The sequence below is a fragment of the Microcebus murinus genome, chromosome 12 (assembly GCF_040939455.1).
Source record: "Microcebus murinus isolate Inina chromosome 12, M.murinus_Inina_mat1.0, whole genome shotgun sequence".
In the NCBI taxonomy this organism is placed as follows: Eukaryota; Metazoa; Chordata; class Mammalia; order Primates; family Cheirogaleidae; genus Microcebus; species Microcebus murinus.
The window spans coordinates 72,107,454-72,133,604 of record NC_134115.1 but is presented as its reverse complement, the minus strand read 5'-3'; the positions used below and the strand labels follow the sequence as shown (position 1 = coordinate 72,133,604).

At 36.3% G+C, this 26,151-nt stretch overlaps 1 protein-coding gene across 6 annotated transcripts in view; it reads left to right on the top strand.

Annotated features, from left to right (window-relative positions):
• The window catches only part of LPAR1 (lysophosphatidic acid receptor 1), a 140,837-nt gene that overhangs the window by 96,022 nt on the left and 18,664 nt on the right, over window positions 1–26,151 (top strand). The window lies entirely within an intron of this gene.

The following is a 26,151-nucleotide window of genomic DNA, read 5'->3' as shown; positions in this document are numbered from 1 at the left end:
AAATTACTGGAATAAAATGCTTGGTTCTTGAAGAGCTTACTATCAAAGAAAATCAATACTTTCACACTACATAGACTTTCCTCTCAAAATTGTCCACACTAATTAGTTATATCACCCTAAGGAAATTTATCACCTATAACTTTTAATCACTAAAAATGCACCTGATCTATTTTAAAGGTACCTTGAGAAATTACGGCACATCTAAGAATATTTTAAATAGGCATGTGATCTTATATCATCTTAGAAGAAACCCATTTATTTCCCCCCTAAAAATGGAGATGGAGCAACAGTATTTATTTTTGCATTAACTTGATACAGTTCTATGTGTCTGCCTGGAACCCTTTGTAGAAAAATGATAAATCAATCATTTGCTGCTCATAGGCTGTGTTAGGAATAACCCCTCTTCTTTCATTTTATTTTTCCTGAGTCAGTATGGCATAATCTAAAGATTTTGGGATATGGACTCACATGTACTTAGGTTAGAAACCCCAGTTTTGCTGACATATTAACTATGCAACCTTGGGTAATCTGTTTGACCTTTCTAAGCTTCTCTTTCCCATCTATGACTGGGGAGAGCACTTTTTCTTAAATGCGGAGGTTGTTGAGAAAACTAAATGAGATATATTCAAGTACATAGCCAGCTGCCTGGCAAATGTTGCAGAGAACATGATGTTTTCATGCCTTCCCTAGGGCTTGCATATATGAAAATGCCACCTACGGTCTGCAATTAGTGGTTGGAATTGCTTTCCCAGAATGTTCAGTTGTTGGAGCCATCTAGCTTCTTTTATAGGCCTATATAATGAGTAGCATTTTCCTATTCTCTGCCCATACAAGTGAACTGAAGATTGTATATGGGGATTCAACTTATTAGTATTAGTTTGTTCATTCTTCCATCACTTCATCCTTTAATCATTCATTCAACCAATGAATATAGAATCCTAGGAGGATTCTACAGACTATTGTCTATCAGGATTATGATGTTCAGACCCTCTTTCCAAAGCCAGGTTGAATTGTCTGTGTAGTAGCAATCATATATGGTGTTTCAGCATCTGCTCCAACACCTTGAAAGCAGGGACCAATCTTATCCCCCTATAGGCCAGACAGTCTTCAGATACATGGAATATATGGGCTATTTTATACATATAATAAATATACTAAAAATATAAAATTAAATACATATTATATATAGCCAAAATCTAGGCAATAACTATATTCTGGGATGCCACCCACTGTATCTATTTCTATTCCCTTGGTGCCATAAGGAATACTGCAACTATGTACAAAGCAGTTCAGGTGGGCATATATTGCCTATAATGTGTTGGGAAAACAGATACCAAAATGTATAATCCCTACTCATTTACAGATATGGCTAAAATACGAGGCAGAATGGCAGTAAGTCTTATGGCAGATATAATTATGAAGCAAATATGGCACTGCCATGCTAAACCTATAATCTGGTAGGAAAGATGTCACATATACATAGGTAATTATAAATATTATGAAAGGCAAGAGGAGGAAAAAGTATCATAAAAAAAAGTACAGATACAGGTATATGAGAATTTAGAGGGAAGATCATATCCTGTCACTCGTGGAATCAGGAAAGCTTTATATAAATGTATCTTTTGACTTGGGTTTTGAAGTATGGGTGATTTTTACGGAATGAAGTACATTATTAGACCACATTTACCTGTTAAGTACTGAATCCTATTTTAATACTACTACTACTCTTTTTTTTTTTTTGATTAGCAAAGTAATGCATATTCATTGGGGGAAAAAGAAAATTGAAATCATTGAGAATTTTACCTTTCATAGGCAAAACATTAAAATGTTTCTAGTTCTTTGTTCTAATTAATAATTTGCAATTGAGATCATATAATATGTATAGTTTCACAGAATGATTTTTAAAAAATATCTTTAGCATTTTATTATGCCATTTAGTAATCTTTGAAAACTTGATTTTTCTGCACAAAGTTTAGTCTACTCATATGATGAAATATATAATCACTGAGCATGTAAGTTTTCTCTTTTTTTGCTATTATAAATAACATTGAGAAAAATGTTATCTCATATAAATCTTTACTTCCCTGAGACTTTGAATCTTACTTATTGTATGATGTCCTTCAGAAAGTTTGTGCCAATTTACACAAGGGAATTGGGAGAATTTTGTCACATTCATGCCAATATTGTATGGCTTTTTAAAAATGTTACTACATTATAACCATTTACATACTTTTTATTCATGAGGATAAAAGTTAGCAAAACAAAGAGATGGAAATGTTTCAGGGATTTAGAAACTAAGAGTAAATAAAAATAGAAATGCATTTGATCACATTTAAATGTATACTAATTTGAAGTACTTTGTTCCATGTAAAGGTCTGGTGTATGTTTACTTCTTTAGAAACCTAAAGGCCTAACAGCTGAACAGTATAGCACAGTGGTTAACAGTGTTACTTTTAGAGCCCCAACTTCCTGGATTCTAATCCTGACCCTACAACATACATTCCAGCGGAGTCAACTGGGCAACGTGTCCAATTGCTCCAAGCTTCAGTTTCCTTGTCTGTAAAAGAAGAAGCAAGGAAGATACAGTAAAAACTCAAAAACTTAAGTAAGATTATTATACACATATTCCTCAACTTACGATGGGATGACATCCAAATAAACCCATTGTAAATTGAAACTTTTATAGGTTGAAAATGCATTTAATACACCTACCCTACCAAACAGCATAGCTTAGCCTACTCTCCCTTAAATGTGCTCAAAACACTCACATTAGCCTAGAGTCGGGCAAAATCATCTAACACAAAGCCTATTTTATAATAAAGTATTGAATATTTCATGTAATTTACTGAATACAGAAAGTGAAAAACAGAATGGTTGTATGGGTACTTGACATATGGTTTTTACTGAATGTGTATGGCTTTCACACCACTGTAATGTTGAACCAATGTAAGTCAGGGACTGTCTGTTTAAGATGCCAAGCATATAAGTACTTGGTAGATATTATTATAAAAATAAGTACTACATAACTTGCTGTTTCCATAAGATAGTCCTATTGCTATGCTGAAACCTAAAGTCCCTGAATTAATCCTCATTATGGTAGATCTGGATTATATTGTAAGAGGAGGAACAGCCTAGGAGGGTTGGGCCCTATCCTGCTTCTGGGACTTAGTGGGGCAAATCTCCCTTGGACTGGGTGGTGCTGCCATATCAAAGGGTCCTGAAAGACTCAAAAACAGATATACATGTGCACAGGGGAATGTAAATCTCAGTAGAAATCAAGCAGGAAGGATGGGGGAGGAAAAAGCTACCTAATGGGTATAGTGAACACAATTTGGGTCATGGGCACACTTACCGCTGTGACTCAAGTGTTATAAAAGCAATCCATGTAACTAAATGCATTTGTACCTCCTTAATACTTTGAAATAATAGTAATAATACTAAAAAAATAAAACACTCAGCTCACTTCTGAGAGCTCCTACTTTCCTGTCTTCCCCTAGACAACTTTAATCCCTAATTAATGTTCCCACAATTTCTCAGTCCACAGTGCTCTTACTGTCTCACACTTTTTTCACAGTGCCCCTAGGCCAAGAGAAATATCTAACAGTTTCATTTATTAAATCAGTTAAATTAAAAAGTATTTAGGTCCTAATAAATTGTAGCCATTTTGTAAAGCAAAGTCACATAAATTGAAGGAAAAAATATCATTTGTCTAATTTTTAACAGTTACTAAGAGATGATGTGCGTGTTGGGTATTGAATAACATCTCAAAGACTGGACACTGCCATCCTCATTTCCTGTTCCACACTGAGTTTTACATAATACTTCATTTTTGTCATAGCAGACATCATGTTGTAAAGATATGATGTCGTCAAAAGGAATGTAATGCCATCTAATGTTGAAGCTGTGAATTACCTCTAACGAGTAGTTCCAGTGTTACTGTTTCCCTCAAATTTAAAATACATGGTGGTGGCACCTCAAGGTGCCTTGGGGTACAGTTTGGGAATCAGAGCCCTATTATATTCCTTGTTTCTGGCTTGACTTCAGTTTTGTTTTCTTTTGGCTTGTTGACTCCTCTTGTCCCCTAGTTCCTGCTTTTATTTATTTCTTGGTTCTAACTGTCTAGTTTCCTTCCCCTTTGCCAAGGGCTGGTCTCTGCTTAGTTACCATCAAGTGGCAGCAGCTGCCCCTGGACCTTTGCTCCTGGATCGTTGCAGACCTAGATGCAGACCTGTAGGCTCTGGTGTGCTTGGGTAGCTAGCTGGCTGTCGATGTGTTCTGAATTCTGTAGGACTTCTTCAGTTCACAGCTCCAGGGAGAATCATTTCCGTCATAGACTGCTGGAATGGCATGCTGGCGCTGTGGCAGAGCATTAGGTGTCTGTCTGTGGTGGTCTCCCTGCGGTGTGGGTAGGCATGTCCTCCACCCAGGCTGCCTCACTCCCAGGGACACTCTCTGCTTCATAGCAACAAAGACCACCTGTGTGCCCAGACCACATCTCATTGCTCCTGTTCTTGGAGTGTCAACCCAGAAAATGTGTTTGAAACAGTTGAGTGGTTAATTGTGGGCTCTGGATTAGACTGCCCAATTTTTAAATCTCAAGTTTACCTCTTTTTGCTTAATTTCCTAAAATTTCAGATTCCTTATCTGCAAAATGGAGATAATACTAGATCTTCCTTTGTGTGACAAAGGAGGAAATATGTGGTATCCCTTAGCACAATGCCTGACATGTAGTAAGCATTTAATAAATGTTAACTGTTACTATTTTTTTTTCTGATAGCAACTTTGAAATTTACTTTTAAATATTTTAATTTTTGTTAGGAACAAAGTAACAAGCTACTCATTTTTAAAACTTAGTATCTATGTTTGCCAGTTTATGAGAAAAAGCATAAATATTGAAATGAAAAAACATTCATATAACATTTGGTTTATATATACTAAAATATCTTTGTAGATGTGTATAATCTCTTTTGAAAATTTTCATGAAATTGTAGGTATGATAGTACAGGTATAATTTTGCCAATTTTGGAGATGATTAAGTCGAGACTCAGAATATAGGAATTGCTGAAAGTAATTCAGTATTTGCTAGACCCCACACCCTAACCCAAAATTTGTGATTTCAGTGCAGGTGTCCTTATTTGCTATATTGCTGCCGTCAATATTTCAAAAGTTAAAAACAAAAGAGGAAGGAAGAAAGGAAGGGAAGAAAGGAAGGAAAAGAAGATTATTATTCTCTTTGATTTTTCTAAGCAATGAAAATTTGCTATTTCTGCTCAGTCTAGTACATGTAAGTGTTATAGTGGTTTTGATTAGTGTATAAGAACAGTGTATTAGTGTATAAGAACTGTTTTTTCACAACAGCTGAAAAAAATTGTCAATGCTTAGTCATTAGAAATAATTTTAAAAGATAAAATTCCCATTGGCCTTAGTTAAACCGTGTATCTAAATTATTGTATTGATCTCTCAAAAAAGTATAAGGAGAATTTCTAAGTTGAATTTCCAATTGACAGAAAAATGCCTCAGAAAAACAGACAAACTTTCTGTTCCCCCTATTCTCCATTTTTCCTAGTATTTGGATGCCTAACCCTTTCACCCATGCTAGAGCTGTCACTGCCTAACCACTTTCTGGGCACAGTGGCATGGAAATACATCATCAGGGTATAATTTTGTGCAGAGCAGAGAGAACATGCTATTATGGAATCAAGTCTCAGCTGAATAGCCTGACCTTAGGCTGTGTTTTGATCTCAGTGTTAAAATGGAAATGAAATGTTGTGTCCTCCTTGCAGGCCTATAGGAAGTTTGTTGGTTTCTGTGCTTGTTTGGTGATTTTAATGCCCAAATAGGTGAAAGGAGAACAAATATACAGTTATGTAGCTTTGAGGTTGAAGGCATTGACATGAATGTGCTGAGTCACTATGACAATCTAATGATGATGTTTCATTTTCTGGCTGATTAGAAAATTGTGGCAGTCATAGGTTGGCCAGGTTAAACATTTATTGAAGGAGGTTTCTTTGGGCTTACGTAAGCACTGAAACCCCCACGATGATGACAGGGTGATTCTCCAGCAAAGCTTCCTGGACATGGTGGCAGCAGCTTTAGTTTAAATATCTGGGACATCTAATATGAGAGAACTTGACTAAGTGTGATGTGGGAAATTACCAGAGGAGTCTGGGATTTCTAGTATATTTTTTTCTGTTTCATTGACATAAGGCAATTCTCATGCAAATTTGCTGTCTTTAGATGTTGTATTGGTTTTTTTATGCTGCGTAACAAATGGCCACAAACCTAGTGGTTTACAAAAACACCCATTTGTTATCTCATGGTTTCTGGAGGTTGTAAGTCCAGGAATGCCTTAGCTGGGTTCTGTGCTCAGGGCCTCACAGTCGGCTGGGCTGCATTTGCATCTGGAGGCCTGACTAGGGAATGATCTGCTTCCACGTTCCCTTAGATTGTTGGCAGAATTCATTTCCTTGTAGCTTAGAATTCATGGCAGCTTGCTTCTTCAAAGCCAGCAACATGGTGGAGGTGGGGGGCATAGGAGGTGGGTGGGGAGAGCGAGACATTGACTCTCTGTTGCTGCCAGTGTTTGGCTTCTGTTTTTTAAAGAGCTCACTTCATTAGGTCTGATTGACCCAGGATAATCTTCCTTTGGATCAATTAAAGTCAGTTTAATTATATCTGCAAATCCTCTTCCCTTTTGCTATTTAACAGAATCTAATCAAGAAAGTGACAGTCTGTAACCTTTACCCTATTCTATTTGTTAGAAGCCAATTCTGCCCATGTAAGGGGGGGAGGGACTACCAAAGAGTGTGACTGATTGGGGGTCACCTTAGGGTTTTTCCACCATAGATGTACCATGTGTTTTGAGTACATATGGAAGAAAAATTAGCTTTTAAAAATGCCATTTTAAAAGAAATTAACGTTGTTAGGTTGAAGACTAAAGGATGGAATGTTGTGTGTATTTATTTATATTTGTTCGCTAAAAAAAACATTTGCACCAGAAACATTTGTCTTCTCTTAAAGAGTTTATCATCTAGCACTTCATTTTTGAATTTTTCTCTAACTTTGGCTGCTGAAACATTACACTTTTCTGATTCTTCTATCCCTTGACCCATCCCTTCACTTGCCCTTCCTCTATCCCTTCTGTTTGTTTGTTTGTTTTTGAAATGCCGCATCTCTAACCTGACAATTCCATTTGTCCACTCACCTCAAGGATGGCTAGAAGTCTTATACCCAGACCACTTACTTCCTGAGCACAGTGCCATAGAAACACATAATCATGATGTAATTGTTACCCTGCAGATAAGCCCGAAGCTCTTTTGGGGTCAGGTTGTAATCTGAATGTCTGCAGAATGGCCTATGGATAACAGATCTTAGACTTAGACCTTATGACCAGATCTTGCTGTTACAATAGAAATGAACATGTTTTTTTTCTTTTGGATCTATAGGAAACATGCTGGTCCCATGCATGTTGGGTGGTTTTTATGTCCAAATAGGAGCAATACATAAACAGTCTTACAGACGTGTGCAGTATGTGCCTGTGTTTATTTATACTTCGTATAAAAAGAGGATTTAAGGCAGCTGAAAAAGATGCATACAGTTCAGAGGACAAAGTTGAGTTAAAAATAAGAAAAAGGAGGGAGAGGGAAAAATGAATGGAAGAATGTGACATGGAGTCAGGCAAAGACATACTTTTTAGGAGGTAAGGCAGATTTAAACCCAATTAGATTCACAATTGCTGGCCATAAAGTAAGATCAGGGGAAATAACCCTTCTAAGCACTGAGTCCAAAGAGACATTTCTCCTGTGGGTATTCATTTGTGATGGACACATGGGCCATGGTGTGAAGTCCTAGATAACTCAACATTCTTTGTGGCACATGCGGTACCATGTTACATAAGGTCATGTCTTATCTCATTCCTCAGTGAAGGCTGGTGGCCTGTGACCAATGTGCAGCTTGGTAAAGGCATTTCTGTGGGGCTTGAAAGACATAGTCTAGTAGTCTGGCATTCTATTATATTGGTTGTCTCAATCAGGAATCAGGTTTATCATAGTGTTTCTTATTTCTTTTAAAACTTACTGCCCTGCACCCCAAACATTTAAGAAAATTTTATCATGTATTTTCCTGGATGGAGCTTGAACCCATACTACTAAGTGAAGTGTCCCAAGAATGGAAAAACAAGCACCACATGTACTCACCAGCAAACTGGTATTAACTGAGCAGCACCTAAGTGGACACATAGGAACTACATTAATTGGGTGTTGGGAAGGTGGGAGGTGGGAGGGGGGTGGGTATATACATACATAATAAGTGAGATGTGCATCATCTGGGGGATGGTCACGCTTGAAGCTCAGACTTGTGAGGGGGGAGGGCATTTTTTGAAACCTTAAAATTTGTAACCCTATAATATGCTGAAATTAAAAAAAATTTAAAGTTTTATTTTTCACACCTTAGATTATGTTTTTGAAAAAGGTTGTTTTATCTTCCAACTCTAAAGTTGTTACAGTATTGAAAATGAACACACCCAGCACTATTTATTCTGCTATATCTTCTCTCAATGGTCTTTTAAAAAACCTTTATTTTAGCTTTTCTACAATAATGAATCACAAAGTTCACCATATATTTTATAGTTATTATAGTTGCTTTTCAAGGTTTTTCCAGGTTATTGATAACATCCAGACAGAGCTTTTAAAAATTATTTCTAGTTATATGTAAAGTTTGTAGTCAGTGGATTTTGGGGGTGTGGGATGTCGGGACTGGTAATTAGCATTCTTTAGACAAAGTTGAGGAGCTTAAGAAGACATCTGCCTCATTAGGAAACTGTTCCACCTAACTGCAGGGAAAAGGAGAGGGAAAACCCATGGCCAACTCAAGGGCCTCCACATAATAATCGGTGTCCTATAAGAGCAGGGGACGGGGCATTCCAGGCCTCATGGCTCTGAGTCATAAAGCCTCCGCATGTAGTATTTTTTATTCACTAATTTATTTCTGATTATATTAATAAAAGTAAATCACATCCTATGTCAATGTTTTATAATATACAGAAACAAATAAGGGTACACAGGTGGTCCTGAATTTGACCACCACCCTTTTGGCATATTTCCATCTAGCATGTTTTTTCCTGCGGCCAGGAACAAAGGCTTCCGCAGGCATCCAGGTCTGGATTCAAGATTCCAGCTCTACCTTTTATTAGATGTATTTCCCAGAGAAGTTTCTTGACCGCTTTGAACCTCAATTTCCTCATTTGTAAAATAGAGGTAGAAGGAGTTCCTACCTTATTGGCTATTGCCTCTTGGTTATTGCCAAGAACTACATGAGAAAGTATGTTCAATGAGCTTAGCACAGTGCAAAGCCTCAACAAATGCTGGCTATTGTGTGTGTTTGTAGGTGCATATAAATATATAGTAGTGTTATAAAATTGATATACTCAACACAATTTCCTTTATCCTAAACAGAATTTGTTCCTAAATCTCTTTAACATTTTATTGTAGGGTTATGTCATTCTGTACTTACCTGTTTGCTTAATTTTGGTAATTCACATTGTTGTTACCATGATTTTAAAATGGATACTTTGGTAAATTATTATGTTCTTATATTGACAGACACTGTGAGTAAGCAGGGAGAGGTGGTAAAGAGCAAAAATTTTAAATTTCTCTTCTTTCTTAGGGAAGTCGGTCATTTTTTCATTATTGATGGAAAAATAAGCTAAAACATACATCTAACGACTTTAAACTGTTCATATCCTTTTATATCTTTGTACTTCTAGGAATTTATTCTAAGAAAAATTTATAAATACAAAGATGTGTGGTTGTATGTATATGTACATGCAACATATATATATGTGACTCTACATATATGTACACATTTTGTATAAGATGTTCACACATTGGATTTGAAAGATGGAATTACAGATAACTTTTTGTTGTATCTTATTTTTAAAACATTCTGCTATGTACACTTATTATTCTCATGATCATAAAATAGCAGTAAATATTAATGTTTTTAAAATGAAAGAAGATAAACTATAAAATCATAAACAATTTGAATACCTTCATACAGGGTATTTAGAAATGGTTACAAATATCCTTGAGGATGGTGTCTGCATCTTAAATGTGTGACCTCTATACTGCACATCATTGTCGCCTGCTCAAAGGTGTCCTCACCATCATTCTGGTCTTTAAATTCTGTCTATTCCCTTTAACTTGTGCGATCTGTTTCACTCAAGTTCTTATGCAAGCCAAGTGGTTAGAACTAAGGATAGATTCCATTTTTGAGGATGGGATTGGCACTTCACTTAGCCTGAGAGCTAAATCACTTTGTAAGAAGTAAAACACAGAAGTACCATCTCAGCAAGCAAAATAAAACAAGCTTTTTTTTCCTCTCTCTCTCCGGAGTCTTTAATGAACAAAGGAAGTAAAAAGAGATAAAAAGTCTGTCTGTGCATACTTTATCAGGCATCTTCCGTGTAAGTATCAGCATTCTGCCTCTCTTGATAAGATTGCCAATCTGGGAAAGAAGGAAACCACGAGTTAATCTCACAACCAGAATTGTTCTAGAAATTTTGTACAAACACATTTATTAAAGACATTTGAGTATAAAATGCTAAAAGAGTTTAAAAGTTAGGGTGACCGCTACATAAGAAGACAAAAGGAGACATTAGATTCAAGCAAGGGTTGGGAGTTGATAGTTCTTGGGTATGGAGCTTGCTTTCTCTTGGGAAAAGGGACCTTTTGAGATACTGGCATCCTTTGTGGGTAGGAACCAAGGGAAAAAAAGCAATTGGGGAACTTCTTTTTGCCCCATATCTTTTGCTAAACATAAAGGTCAGTGATAGTTATCAAACTTGGACGTGTCTTGTTAATACAGTCTAATAACAACCAGCCTTTTTGTGGAGGAATATAGCAGGTACCTGAAACTTCTTATCCATTCTGTACATTTTCAGCATCTCCCCCATCCTCTACATCCTACAAAATGGTCACTTAGGTCTTCCTACTCAATAATTTAAGTGGATCCCCACTGCCGTAGAAGGAAAGCTGAAATCTCTTAACCTAATATTCTTATCCTTCCAGAATCATATTACAGTCTGTATTTCAGTCTTATTTCCCAAAATTCCATCTCACTTCATTTACTTTATTCTGTTGAAAGTGTGTATATTCTTTGGGTTTATCTGCTGATCTACTCTGGTTATTGTATAGTTTTGCAATATCTACAGCTAGAAATGAATAAACTTATTAAAATGAAGCTTACCATATGGATAATACCTTTCATCAATACTTTTGCAAAACTTTTACTTACAGACTTGTAGACTCTGTGTGTGTGTGTGTGTGTGTGTGTGTGTAATGACAGGTTGGTACTGATTTTCATTTCTCTTAAGATGATGAACCTTTCTGATCTGGTTGTAGGGCTGACTTGTAATAGTGGTAAATATAATACTACCTATGAAAACCTGTACTTAATCTAACAGCTGCTCTAAAAGTCTATATTTTCTATGAAGCATGATCTGGTAGAAAAACACCTTTGGAGTCAGACAGTTAACACTTTAGTTACATGAACATAGCTAGATACACACCTAGATGAAACCTATTTGCCAGATGAGTTTCTGGGTCAGGGAATATAATGGAGGATCTGAATTTGAATACAGTCTTTAATTTGAACAGTAGCTTGACAAGCCAATTGATTTCAAGCTTAGCTTCCTCAGCAGAGAAATAGCACAAAGGATTGTACTTCATATGCTGTGCTGAAGAGTAAATGCAAAATGTCTGCTGGGGAGTCCTCTGAATGCCTGTTAGCCTCCTAACCTTGCCAGAACTTCCTGAGGCTGAAAATCTGATCTTCCCAGATTTGACCAATTCCTCCATTCAGCTGAGGTCAGCCCTTTTATTTGTTGGGACAATCCCAAGAGATGCAAGATTAGCATCCTGTGAATTGAAAGGGGCCCTTCTCGTCTGGAGGGTGAAGAAGGAAGGACAGAGTGTCCTGGTGACATTTAGAATGAACTCTCTAGCCCTTCTCCTTGGATACAATTTGGGTAATGAAAAGCTGTGATGTTGAAACATTGTCTTCAGTAAGAGGCATGGCTATATTTTAATACTTGGTTCAAATTTAGACTATATCAACTTCTGTGGTTCATGAAAGCCTGAATATCTAAACACTAGCTCCATTAATAAAATTTCAGTGCTCTCTGAATGATGAAAATCTGAAGATGGGCTTTATTATGAAAAAAAAGAGCTCATTTAAGATTTCCTCTTCTCTCTTTGCTTTTCAAAGAAAAAACAAATGAGAAATCTAGCAAGCAAAAAGGTATTTGTCCCCTAATAAATCCCTTATTTTAAAACTCTCATTAAAAGATAAGAGTTTTTTTTTTCAATGTTTAATATTCTTCCTCCAAGTCGGGGATCAGATGTTTGTATTTATAAAGAAGCCAGAATTTTCTTTGAGGGCTGGAGATTCCTGGCAATGTTCAAGTTCCCAAGTTAACAGTGTTCTGAGATATGAAGTTCTTCTGGTCACCTTTATGATGGAGAGGGTCACAGCAAAGAGATCTGGCCTTATGGGTGGCCAAAAGTAAGGGTGTGTTTGGAAAGAAGTTGTTTTTCTTTCCATTTTCTGTTAAGTATTTAAAAGCTGTGATTCAGTCACTTTGTTTCTTCATTGTTCTTGTGCTTGCCTTTCTCCCTTCTACAGTTCTCCTTGACCCAAACTGCATTTCTTCTTTCCATCTACCTTCTCTGTCACTGGCGGGTCTCTGCCTTTGAGGTTTTATATAGATGGAGATACTGTCTCCCTAGCTTTTCCGCTTTCTGGCTGTCCCTTGAAACAATGAGATGAATCAGGGAATAGGGAGGCCCAGGGAGGAGGAGAGAGGTGGGGGAATGGCTGGTCATTGGAAAAGTCATAACACACACAACATTTATCAATTCAATTTGCCATCTTATATGGGTGTGGTTCACAGTCCCCCTAAACAATTGCAATAGTGCATCAAAGATCACTGAACACGGATCATGATTAACAGATACAATAATAAAGAAAAGGCTTGAAATATTGCAGGAATTACCAAGATGTGACACAGAGACACGAAATAAGCACGTGCTGTTAGAAAAATGGTGCCAATAGAGTTGCTTGATGCAGGGTTTCCACAAAACTTCACTTTGTAAAACCTATAGTAGTGAAACACAATGTAACAAGGTTATGCCTGCACAAGAAAGGTTCAGCATCATACAGCCTTTTACTACCCTGGTGTGTGGTTGGTAGTTCTCTTGTCCTTTCTGATACGGAAACTAAAAATCTCCTTAAGCTTTTTTCTATGTGTGACCACATCAAGTCTCCTGAAAGGATGCTGGGAACTCCTGCTGTTTTCTTCAACATGGTTCTTTCTGGCACCATGGGCTTCCCCGCAATTCTAGGAGCTGGCCCTTTTTACAGGCTTTCTGGGAAGTTGTGCTCATGTCAGGGAGTTTCTGGTGCACAGAAGAAAAGGCATCTCCTCACAGTGCCTAGTTTACCTCACTACCTAATGAATAGCTCTGAGAGACTAGAATGTTCTTCTATTCAGTGCAGTTACTAAAATGTCTTTATTCTTGTAGGTTATCCTACTTTATATTCTCCTTGGGTTCCTTTCTAAGATATATGATAAAGCATTAATTTAATTAAGAATTCCCATTTTAATACTTCAATAATTAAAATAATTATAATTTAATTAAAATTTAAAAAATTATAATTTAATGTATTTAAACTATATTAGCAAAAATAGACATCTAGGCAATAATTTATTAATATTTTATTAAGCATCAATAAATCATAAGATTAAATGTCTTAAAAAATTTTTAATCATAAAAGTAAAATTATTTTAAAATAGCTTACTAAATATTTCTGAATATTTAAATTTAAATATTTAAAATTAATGATAATTTCCAGTTTTGATGTAAAATATTCCTAAGATATGGTTAAGGGGAAAAAAGAACAAAACAAAAACACAGTTATTTCCCAAGAATAACTAAACAAAGAACAATTGATGCAAAGCTGGATTATTTGAGTTAGAAAAGAGCCTGAGCCTCTATCTTCTGTAATATAATTTTCTTATGAATCTATTTTAGCTTTTCCCTGAAATAAAAAACTCTGTGTGTGTGTGTGGTCTAAGGATAAATCTTTCTGTAGTTCTTGCTTTTTGTTCTGCTTTAATCTCAAAATCACAATTAATAATATTTTCTTCAATAAAGGTAATATATGATCAGTACAGATAAATTTGGAAATAGTGAAAATCAAAGAATGAAAATAGTCACCTGTAATCCCATGATGTGGAGGCAAAAACATAACCTTTATCTGAGGTTTTTGTATTGGCCTAACACATGAATGACAGAAGAGAATATAGAATTAATAGGTCAATACATTTTCTGTGAACTCTTACAAATGTTGCCTTACTGGACCCTGATTTTTAATGTTGTCATAGCAGAATCTGAAGTTAGTCTTGTTATTCTCCCTTTACAGATAATCTGTTTATTTTGTCCTAGGTGATTGTGTCCTTGCTTTCTTCCCTTCTTTCTTGTGTCTTGCTATGTTGCTCAGTCTGGCCTTGAACTTCTGGGCTCAAGCAATTCTCCTACCTCAGCCTCCAGAGTATCTGGGGCTACAGTGTGCCTACCACACCCAGCAACTTTATCTTTATAGTGTTTTCTCTGTACTCTTCTTCCACCAGAGACTCTATTCCATTGAAGACCAAGAACTTTGACCTTTGACTTTTTTTTTCTTTAATAGCTAAAGGTTTTAGAACCAGCATTAGAGACTGCCAAATCTCCAGTGAATTATTCTAGGTGGTTCTCCACACATCTGTTACTCTTAGTTTCTCACTGTTTCTCCCTTGATGGTTCCATGATATTATTCACTAGACCTTATATTATTATTAGGAATATTTATTGTTTGTGACATCATTGCTATCAAATTCTGAAATAAGATTTAGCCCTTTCTCAGATATGGTGTTATCCTTTTCTCCCTATCGTAAGAGTGATATTACTGATGCAGTTTTTAACATTTGCAAACATATATTAGCTTTTTTTTGGTCTGTTAGTCCTCGAAAAAAAAAAAAACAAAAAAAAAACAAAAAAAAAAACATATATTAGCTTTTGTGATTAAGTAGCTACATTGTAATAGCAGAAAATATGTAGAGATTCATACATATTGTTTTATTCTTAAGTTTAGATTTTTAATTACAAAGTTAAAATATTAATCTGAATCTATTTTGCATCAGTAAAGGATTTCTTTATATCATAATTTTTAGAAACTTCCTTTATTCTTAAGTTGGCCCTTAAAATAGATCCAATACCACTATGGAAACTTTGTTCTTATACATAAAATATATAATTCATATTTTATATAATATGTTTTAATATTTGCTAAATAGATTTATATATTTATATATAAAAGCATTTTAACTTAAAAATTAATTTCTTTGAAGGGGGCCTAGAGGAAAGCTAGCTGTTTTTAAAGTACTTTGATAACTGGTTATGAAGTCTAATAATTTTGTTATTGTGAAACATTTTATTTTCCTGACTGTAAGAGTCAAACCCAAGAAAAATATTTTAACATGAAAAAATATTCTACCACACAGTGATCAGAATATGTACTGTTATTAGATAATTTTTTGAGGTGACTATTTTGGCATGTGTTGGGTTGATATTAAAAATGAAAAAGTAAGCTTGCATTTCTAGCACAGGGTAAAATTATGGTGATGATATTCTGAATGATGGCTTGTCTTTCCTCAGTTTTCTCCCAAAGAAAAGAACACATGGTTTGAAATAAGCTTTTCTAAAACCTCAGCAGTGCCAGAGTTATAAAAATAGAGAAGTAGGATTTTACTCTTTTTTTTTTTTTTTAAGAAACATGTTATACCAAAGGGGTTAATATTCTCCTAACATAGAAAACCAGCAATGTAGTCATGTGGTTGAACATAGAGTCCCAATGATATTTTTTTTAGAGTTGTTCAAATCTTCTTTATCTTTTTATTTATTTATTTATTTTTATTTCAGCATATTATGGGGGTACAAATGTTAAGGTTACGTATATTGCCCATGCCCCCCTCCCCCTTTGAGTAAGAGCTTCAAGCATGACCATCCCCCAAACGTTGCACATCTCACTCATGTTTGTATATATCCATTTCCTCCTCCCCCCTCCTACCTGCCTGACAACTGATAAATGTTATTCCTATGTGTCCACTTAGGTGCTGATCAGTTAATACCAATTTGCTGGTGAGTACATGTGGTGCTTGTTTTTCCATTCTTGAGATACTTCACTTAGTAGGATGCGTTCCACCTCCAATACAAGAGGTGCTATATCACCATTGTTTCTTAAAGCCGAATAGTGCTCCATGGTATACATATACCACATTTTATTAATCCACTCATGTATTGATGGGCACTTGGGTTGTTTCCACAACTTTGCAATTGTGAATTGTGCTGCTATAGACATTCGAGTGCAAGTGTCTTTTTTGTAGACTGTCATTTGATCCCCAATGATCTTAGAATCCTAAAGATAAGCCTGGGAGAATTTCAGCTTTGGAGGTAACATCTCTCTTGTCTGTAGAACTTAATGTATTTCTGTGCTATAATCCTCACTAATCTGAACTCTTGAAATGTTTCACTTTGTTTTTACAACTGTTACTACCTTTGGTAAAGTTTCCGTTAAAGGCCTGTCCCTTGGATTATAATAGCTACTGTAGAATCCTTATTACATGCCAAGCATTTGGTATGTTTAGCTTCCTTTGGTTCTAATGGCAATCCTGGACATTAGGTATTATCGTACCCTGCTCTCTCTTGCCCCCACTCAGTAATCATGCTGCTATGATGGACTTCAACGAATGAAAGTCCTTGCTTGTATCGTTAGGAGTGGGGAAGAAGCATTAAATTAAAGCCTCTCACGTTCAGATTGCCACTGCGGTTGCGGTGGGAAAGTGAGTCAGAAAATACTCTGTCCTCAGGCCACCACTTCTCCTTCTACGTTCCTCTTGTCAACCTCACCAACCTTAACTTCTCACGCCTAGGAAAACTGAGCTTTCAAAATGTATATATCAAACTTAAAAGGGGAAAGAAATGCTACGTGTAAATGCCATCTGGCTTTATTTACTCATCATCCCCCATCTCAGAAACACTCAAGCAGATACAGGCTTTTACTCTAAAGAACAATTTTTATAGGAACAGATTGAAGAAAGGATTTGTTTTAAACATCTTTGCACTATAATTAGATTCAATTAACTTTGTTACTAAGTGTTCTGTAACTTAAGATGCTCCAGCCCGTGGCACATATGAGCAAAAATCTGAAAAGTATAGGAGAGGTGCGGATGAAGATTTTGGGTGAGAGTTCACACAACCAAATATCACCCTTCACTTTTAAGGAAAATAACAAAAAATCTAAAGGACATTTTACAAAATAGTAAATATAACTATAAAAGACTAATGGAATTCTTAAATTCTAGAAAACATCTAAATATTCAAAAACGAATGATATTTTCTCATTTGTTTGGTTTTAAAAATGTAACTTTATAATCGTATCTCAGCTAGGGTTGGGGAAGCATGGGGCGGTGCCTGAAAGTATAACTTTCAAAGTAGAAAAATCTTGATTCTTTCTTAGACAAAATTATGTATGTGCATGGGAACACTATAAAAATGTTCTCGGGGATGTATTTGTGGCACAGAATAAAATTGCAGCTCTCTAGGACTTTGGGGGGAAATGTCATCTTATTTTAGGTATAAAATTATTTACTGCTTTAAATTTTTATTTTAATGCTGCGGGAGTGAGAAATAAGGACCACCAAAGGTGTTCACAATCCCTGGTACCTGTGAATATGTCACCCTGCATGGCAAAAGGGACTTTGCACATGTGATTAAGTTAAAGGCCTTGAGATAGGTTATTCTGGATGTTGTCAGCTTCGAATGGTCCGTGAGCCATGGAATGCGGTAGCCTCTGAAAGTGCGAAAGTCAAGGAAACTGATTCTCCCCCCAGGGCCTCTAAAAAGAAACCTAGCCCTGTCAACACTTCGATTTTTAGCCCAATGAGATTCTTACCAGATTTCTGATGTCTAGAAGTATAAGAGAATAAATTTGCATTCTGAGCCACTGAGTTCATGGTAATTAGTTACAGCAGCAATAGAAAACTAATACAAATACCCGTGCTATTTTTGAGTGTCGCTGTTCATCTAACTTTCTATATGAAAGCATTATCTATACCATTGATTTTTGCCCCTAGGAAGACAATTGGCAATGTCTGGAGATATTTGTGATGTTCACAACTGGGAACAAACTATTGGCATCTACTGGGCAGAGGCCAGGGCACTGGTATCTTACAATGGAAAGACTGCTGTCCTCACAACAAGAAAGAATCATGCAGCCAAGGTTAAGAAATCCTGAACTAAATTAATTTATGCAACCAAAGCACACAGGAAATTAAGGCCTACAATTCAGTTTGCTCTAAATTAACTTCATTAACTAGACCTGCACTGTCTAATAGGTATCTATTAGACACATGTGTCTATTTAGATTTAAATTCATTAAAGTTAAATAAAGTTAAAATTCGGTTTCTCAGTCATACTTATCATGTTTCAAGTGCTAAACAGCCACATACGCCTAGCAGCTACCATAGTGGGTAACTCTGATGTAGAACATTTCTGTCATTTCAGAAAGCTCTGTTGGGTGATGCTGGTCTTCTCAACTCTTGCTTCCCAAAGTGTTATACACAGATGAGTAACATCAGCATCACCTGAAAGCTCTTAGAAATGCAGACTCTCAGGCCCCACCCCAGACCTACCGAATCAGAACCTGTATTTTAATATGATCTCTAGTTGATTCATATCTACATTCATGTTGAAAAGCACTGGTCTAGGTGACCTTCTCTTGCTTTCCTTCCTCTCCCCTGTCATTTCCTTTCTCTTCCCCTCTTGCTCCCTCCTCTTGTTTCTCTTTAGTTACATAAAAGCCTTTCTTCCCAACTTCAGTATCCAGGCTCCTCAGGCCAGGTCTTTGTCTTATTTCATCCCTGTATCCTCCCAAAGACAGTGACCACACTGCACTGCCCAGAATAGCTTCTCAGTGTTGTTTCTGGATTGAACGAACTTCTGAACATTCTTAGTACAGGTCCCTTTCCTTTTAATGGAAAGGATGGCTGTCTTCAGTTTTTATTTTGTTAAATAATTTAGGCATTTCCTAGATTTTCAATTATGAAAAAAATAAAACTATTTCAAATATCTGGAAATTTCATAGTAAATTGAAGGTTCCTGATGATTTCAGTGTGAACAAGAAAACATGGCCTAAGTATGTTATATTCTGATTCTCTGTAACAAGATGTAGCCAATTTTTTCATTCTTAACAAATTGTAAATATCTCCAGCACAATCATTTGTTTAATGGAATAATTTCTATTGTATTAAAAAAATAAAAACTCAGAAAGCAAAATATACCTGATATTTGTCTGAGGCACCTAAGAGGGTTTCTCAGGTTGTGGGTATTTATCAAAATCTGTTAGTTTATATGGTAGTTAAAACTGCAGGGCATTAATTCTTTCTTTCTTTGCATTAATGCAATGGAAATATTCGTAGGTTGTTTTGGAGTTAAGGTGACACTCACAACATGAAAGGCTTGATTTTATGAGTTTCATGCCTTACAGCATAAGGAGCAAGTTAAAAATTCTAGTTTAATTAGCTGAAAACTCCTGAGGCTGTTAAGTGATCTCATTCATTTTGCAGATGAAGAAACTGAGACCTCTTTGGCATGAGGCAAAAGACCAGGCTGTTGCTCATGTTTTTCGGAAAAAGAAATATTGGATACTTTCTTTTAAACATAGTTATCTTCATCTCATAAATGTGCAGCAGTAAACCAGATGATCTTTGAATGCCTTGCAATGTTTAAAGCATTTTAAATCCAGTTCTTATTTCTAAATATAGTGTTCTTCTTGAAGTTTCATGCTCTCTGTAGACTATTTCTGTCTGGTGTTAGGGGAGAAAGATGGGTAAATGGATGGAAGTCCTTACTATAATACTAATATTGAACTTAGATTTAAATTCATGTTTCTTTGCACATATATATGAAAGAAGCTTTTACTTCATATGTGGATGAATAAAAGTACCAAAGAGTATTCTCTGATAAAATAGTTTTGTAATTTGAAAACTACTGGACAAAGTCAAATAGACATGTTTTTTTTTGTGTTTTTTTTTTTTTTTTTTTTTTTTTTTTTTTGAGACAGAGTGCCCAGGCTAGAGTTCCGTGGCATCAGCCTAGCTCACAACAACCTCAAACTCCTGGTCTCAAGCAATCCTTCTGCCTCAGCCTTCTGAGTAGCTGGGACCACAGGCATGCACCACCATGCCTGATTAATTTTTTCTACATATTTTTAGTTGGCCAACTGATTTATTTGTATTTTTAGTAGAGATGGGGTCTCACTCTTGCTCAGGCTGGTTTTGAACTCCTGACCTTGAGCGATCCTCTGCCTTGGCACCTCAGAGTGCTAGGATTACAGGCGTGAGCCACCGCGCCCGGCCTAGACATGGCTTTTAAACAACTTCTGAAAATACAACTAGTACTGGGAAAAAAATAATTTGGTCCAGAAATGTTGGTGTGGATTGCCTGGAGTTGTAAGCAAAATAGGGCCTTTTTTTACCTCTCAGGATAGAGCCATGGCTTTTACTGGACTCTGAGAGGGGTCAATGTATGGAAATGACTGACTTACCATTTTTTCCAACTCTTGAAATATATAGCTAAAGCCCAGTGAGAATATGGCTTGTCTGAGACTATGATTCTAATTAGTAAAGTTTCTTGAGTCCAGTATTTTTTCCATTAAATATGTTTTCCTTCTTCCAGAAATTCTGTGTTTGAGGATTTTATGTATCCTTTGTGAAATAACCCAAAATAATGAAAATATAGCAACAACAGAGGTGTAGTGACAATATCCTTGAAAAGAGAATAGGGTGGATATCTGATCAGTTAAAAAAATCCAAAGGGCTCATTTTAGTCTATACCCAGTTATTTTTACTTTATCCTCTATGTTTCTCCCTATTTTTCTAGAATTAGTCCTCCAATTGTCTATTTTCTTCCATCTTGTTATCTTCAGACAGTGTGATGAGGATTAGAGAGAAAAGGTGTTCTCATTTGAAGAACACAGGTGCTTGTGACTTATGTAAGAGGAAGCTAAATGCTGTTCCACTGTCAGGTAAACAGATGACATTGGTGAAAATGTTTCTCCCTGGATTACCTGTTTGCAATTCTGATCCATAGGAGCTTTGCCAATTTGGGTTGGAGCATGAGAAGGCAGAATGCAGGAAAAGAAATTTCTCTGTCCAATTAAAGAGCTCACTAAAAAGTTGCAAATTCAAATACAAGTCACTGAAATTCCTGCAACCTCTCCCCTCAGTTTTAAGCCATGCTTAAAAAGTAGTATTTGTTTATTAAATGTTCATGCAGGACTTGACTCCAGAAGTCTTTAATCTTAGCAACTTCACTCCAGGGTCCATCTTAGTATACTATTCTTTTTTTTTTTTAATTTTTCCTCCAACTTTTTAATTTATTTATTTATTTTTATTTTTATTTTTTTATTTTGGCATATTATGGGGGTACAGATTTTAAGGTTTCAATAAATGCCCATTTCCCCCCCTCCCCCCACAAGTCTGAGTCTCCATCATGACCATCCCCCAGATGGTGCACATCTCACTCATTATGTATGTATATACCCGCCTCCCTCCCCCCTCCCACCTGCCCAATACCCTATTACTGTAGTACCTATGTGACCACTTAGGTGCTGTTCAGTTAATACCAATTTGCTGGTGAGTATATGTGGTGCTTGTAGTATACTATTCTTATTGATGCTTCGTTTTGTGTTTCTTACCTACTACAGTATAGGGTTATCTTCCAGATTTTACCACAGGATACAATGGAGAATAAAAAATACTTAAGTGTAAAATACAAAATACTTAATTGCAAAACACAAAATAAGTTGTAATTGAGTAATTAGAGTAAGCAAATGAATTTCACATTCTGAGATGATTTTCAAACTGTGAGTTGCCCCTGATAAATTTCAGTAGGCATTATAAAAGATATACTGTAAAGTATATAAGAGGTATAATTGCATCTCAAAACATTACACAATTAAAAATCAAAAAGGCCACAGGAGACCTGAAAAGATAGCAGATGCCTGAGAAAGAAAGGAAATGATTGGCAATGTCTTTGAAAAATAATGAGGGATTTAGAAATTATCAGCAAAGTTTAAAATATTTGGTAGTAAAGAGACTGATTTCAAGTTAGACTGGAAGTTCTTCATTAGCATCATATACCTGGATTAAATCTAGAAAATCCATTTCTTCCTCTAATCTAAACTGGAAACAAGCCACTTTACTAAGGGTTTACAGCTAAGGAAGGCAAAGGAATTGGCCCAGCTTACATCTTCCCTAACATGATGTTTCAGTCCATAAGCCTGATCTAATTAACATCTTTGCTTAAGAAATGGACACGAAAAGGATGCAGAAATGTGGCAGGAGAAGCAGGAGAAATGTCCAGGTGGTCTGGGGGTTGTCTTCCCATTCCCATAAGGTACACACGAAGCTCCTCTAGGCTCCATCTGGTTCTCTCTTATTGCTACTTTATTTCTCTGGACAATTCTTTTTTCCCTGTAGACAAAACTGTTTTACAATGCAATTATCTCAGTACTGGCCCTTTCCCAGCAGCCCAGCTATTTCTGGAGGGTGGAGTCCAATCCTACGGAGGTGACCAGAGTATACCTAACTCTGAACACCGCCCACACCCCCCATCAGTGCCTTTGTCGTCTGATAAGTCTTCACTACCCCTCCCAAGGTGTAACCTGTGAGAAAAAGAAACAGGAAGCCTATGTCTGCTCCCAAAAGAAGTTCCTTCCTTGCCTTATCTGTGTTCCTCAAACATGTCAGCTGGATCAGGCCTTGTCATTAAAAAACAAGTGGGTCTCATCCAGTTTCCCAGCTAGGAAGATCTGGAGTCTGCCTTAGGTCCTGGCAGGGAGGGACGAGGCAGGTGGGGGACGGGAGGGACAGCCCAGCATTTCTTGATTGTGGGATCTACCCTGCCAAGTGGCCAAGCCTCAGCCTCTACCCCAGAGAGGAGAGTTTGGAGGCAGCTGCCCAGAGACTCTGCTGGCTATGGCAGGGCTGTGGGCAGCTGCCCCCGGCTACACAGCTCTGAGCATGCTCAGAGTGGAGTGTCTACTACACCCCTTCTTCCCAGGCTGTCCACAGCCAGAAGGAGTTCATCCTTTTCCAGAGTGCTATAGCTTAGCACGCTGAGGCTGCCCATTACTCTTTAGAAATTACGTTCCCCTCTGCCTGAAGCATGGTAAAATAAAGGGCCGTCTGAACTTTTTGTTAACTTGACTCTTACCTCAAATCCTTTATCAAATGATATAGGGCCTAAAGTTAAGAAATTAAAATACTCACTTTATTTGCAACTTTAAGCAGGGAAGGGACTGACCCTAAAGTTTGAGAGTTCATCAAGAAATGCTGATGGGTTACTTCGGAATTTTTTCGGATTAGAGGAGGACAGCCTGGTGCCACTCTGTGACTAGGGGAGTGGTCTGGTAGGGAGTGCAGCTCCCCAGTTGGCTGTCCCTAGGTAAGGAGGGCCAATAATGGTTCATCTCAAGTGTCTGTATTTCATGTAGGTTTGTCCTTTGGCTAGTCCCTGAAGAAGGAAAGAAAAAAAAATGTAGGAGTCAGTTAGGTGGCCCTTTGCTTTTATCCCACTTACACTGTCACATTCAGTCCTCATGATAGAACTGAAAGGAAATTGTATCCCCATTTCACAGATAAGGAAATTGAGGTTCAGCAAACATGAATAACTTGTCCAATGTCACATAACTAGTCAGGGAAAAAAATGGTATTTGACATCAGGAACGAAACAATATCCATATCTCTCACCACTCACAAAAATTAATTCAAGATGGATAAAAGATTTAAATGTAAGGCATGAAACAATAAGATGCTAGAAGAAAATGTTGGAAAAACTCTTCTAGATATCGGCTGAGGCAAAGAATTTATGAAGAAGACCCCAACGGCAATCACAGCAACAACAAAAATAAATAAATGGGATTTTATTAAATTTAAAAGCTTCAGCACAGCTAAGGAAATAAACAGCAGAGCAAATAGGCAACCTACAGAATGGGAGAAGATATTTGCAAGGTGTACATCTGATAAAGGACTAAGAACCAGAATTTATAAAGAACTCAAATCAGCAAGGAAAAACCAACCCCATTAAAACATTGGGCAAAAAACATGAACAAAATAGGCTTTTAAAAAGAAAATAGACAAATGGCCAATAAATGTAGGAAAAAAGCTCATCATTAATCATTAGGAAAATGAAAATTAAAACCACAATGAGATATAGCCTTATCCCAGTTAGAATAGCTTTTATTAAAAAGTCGAAAAACAATAAACTCTGCTGTGGATGCAGAGAGAAAAGAACCCTCTTAGTGAGACTGCAAAGTGGTTTAAACTTTATGGAAAACAGTGTTGAGATTTCTCAAAGAACTAACAGTAGACCTAGTATTGGATCCAGCAGTCCCACTACTGGGTATTTACCCAAAGGAAACGAAGTCATTTTTATCAAAAAGACACCATACTTGAATGTTGATTGCAGCAAACAATTGCAAAGATGTGGAATTAACCCAAGTGCCCACCAATTCATGAGTGGATTAATGAAATGTGATATATGTCTATTATGGAATACTGCTCAGCCATGAAGAAGGATGAATTAAGGCCTTTTGCAATAATTTGGATGGAACTGGAGACCATTTTCCTCAATGAAGTATCTAAAGAATGGAGAAACAGACATCACAGGTACTGACTATTAAACTGGAGCTAACTGATGAGCACACATGTGCACAGAGGGAAGTAAAACTCAGTGGAAATCTAGCATGGAGGAGGGAGGATGAGGGGATGGGTGAAAACCAAACCTACGTAACAGGTACAATGAACACTATCTGGGTGATGGGCACGCTTGTAACCCTGACTCAAACATAATAAAAATGATCCATGTAACCAGAAACAATTGTACCCTGTAATATTATTAAATTAAAAGAAAAGAAAAGAAAAGCAGATTCCTTTACAGTAATACAAAAAAACAAAAAAAAAAAAAAAAAAGAAAATCAATTTTGGCAATATTTTCAAATTTATTGACAAATCAAATGTCATGTAACGTCTACCAATTTTTGTGAGTTCCCTAACCATCCATGGTTATCTCCTCTTTCTAATTTCTACTTTTATTTCCTTGGTCATATTTATGAGAAACTTATCTCTTTAAAATTATTTCTTTTAATGCAGCTTTGTTGCCTTGATCAAGTTTATTATTTTTCATTTTCTATTTCAGTAAAATTTATATTTTAATTTCTTTCTTCCTTTTGGGGGAAGTTATTTTTTCCCCCTTCTTGAGTTTCCCCCTTGCATTATTGAGTTGAATGCATAGTTCATTTCTTTGTCATTATTTTTATTTATTTATCAAAATATTCCAGCCCTAGAATGTAAAACTGTGGTAGTGTTATAGGGGTTAATTTATAGGATTTCTAATGGATTACAGACATTCCTCCTATTGGTTTAGTCTTCATAATCTGATGTGGATATACTACTGTTACTTAATTAGGGTATATTGTGTTACTAGAACAAATATTGATTATTTCATAACTATAATATGCTGTTTGTCCCAGCAAATGTACCCAATGATACTTTGAATTTTTGGCAGCTCACTTGGCATCCTGTTAAGTTTAATGTTGATGGTTGTGAACTGTATTTCAATTTTACAATTAATTTTTAAATAACGATTTGTGGTAAAAAAAAATTCTAATAGTGAAAAATATATGGTAAATCATCTCTCTCACCCTAATCTTCAGCCATGGCAATAACCAATTTCTGATGTAGCATTCCAAAAATATTCTCTGCATATATGTATGTAGGGGTGTATATGTGTGTCTGCCTATACACACAGAGTAAATATACTTTTAAGTGACTTTCTTTTCACCAACTTGATGTGTTAACCACAGCTTTATAAAACATAATAATGCATGCCCATAGCCACTTTTCTCTTATTCCCTTCATAGCAAAACTGCTTCAAAGAGTTATCTATCCTTGCAGTATCCAGGTTTTTTTTTTTTTTTTCTGTTCTCTCTTGA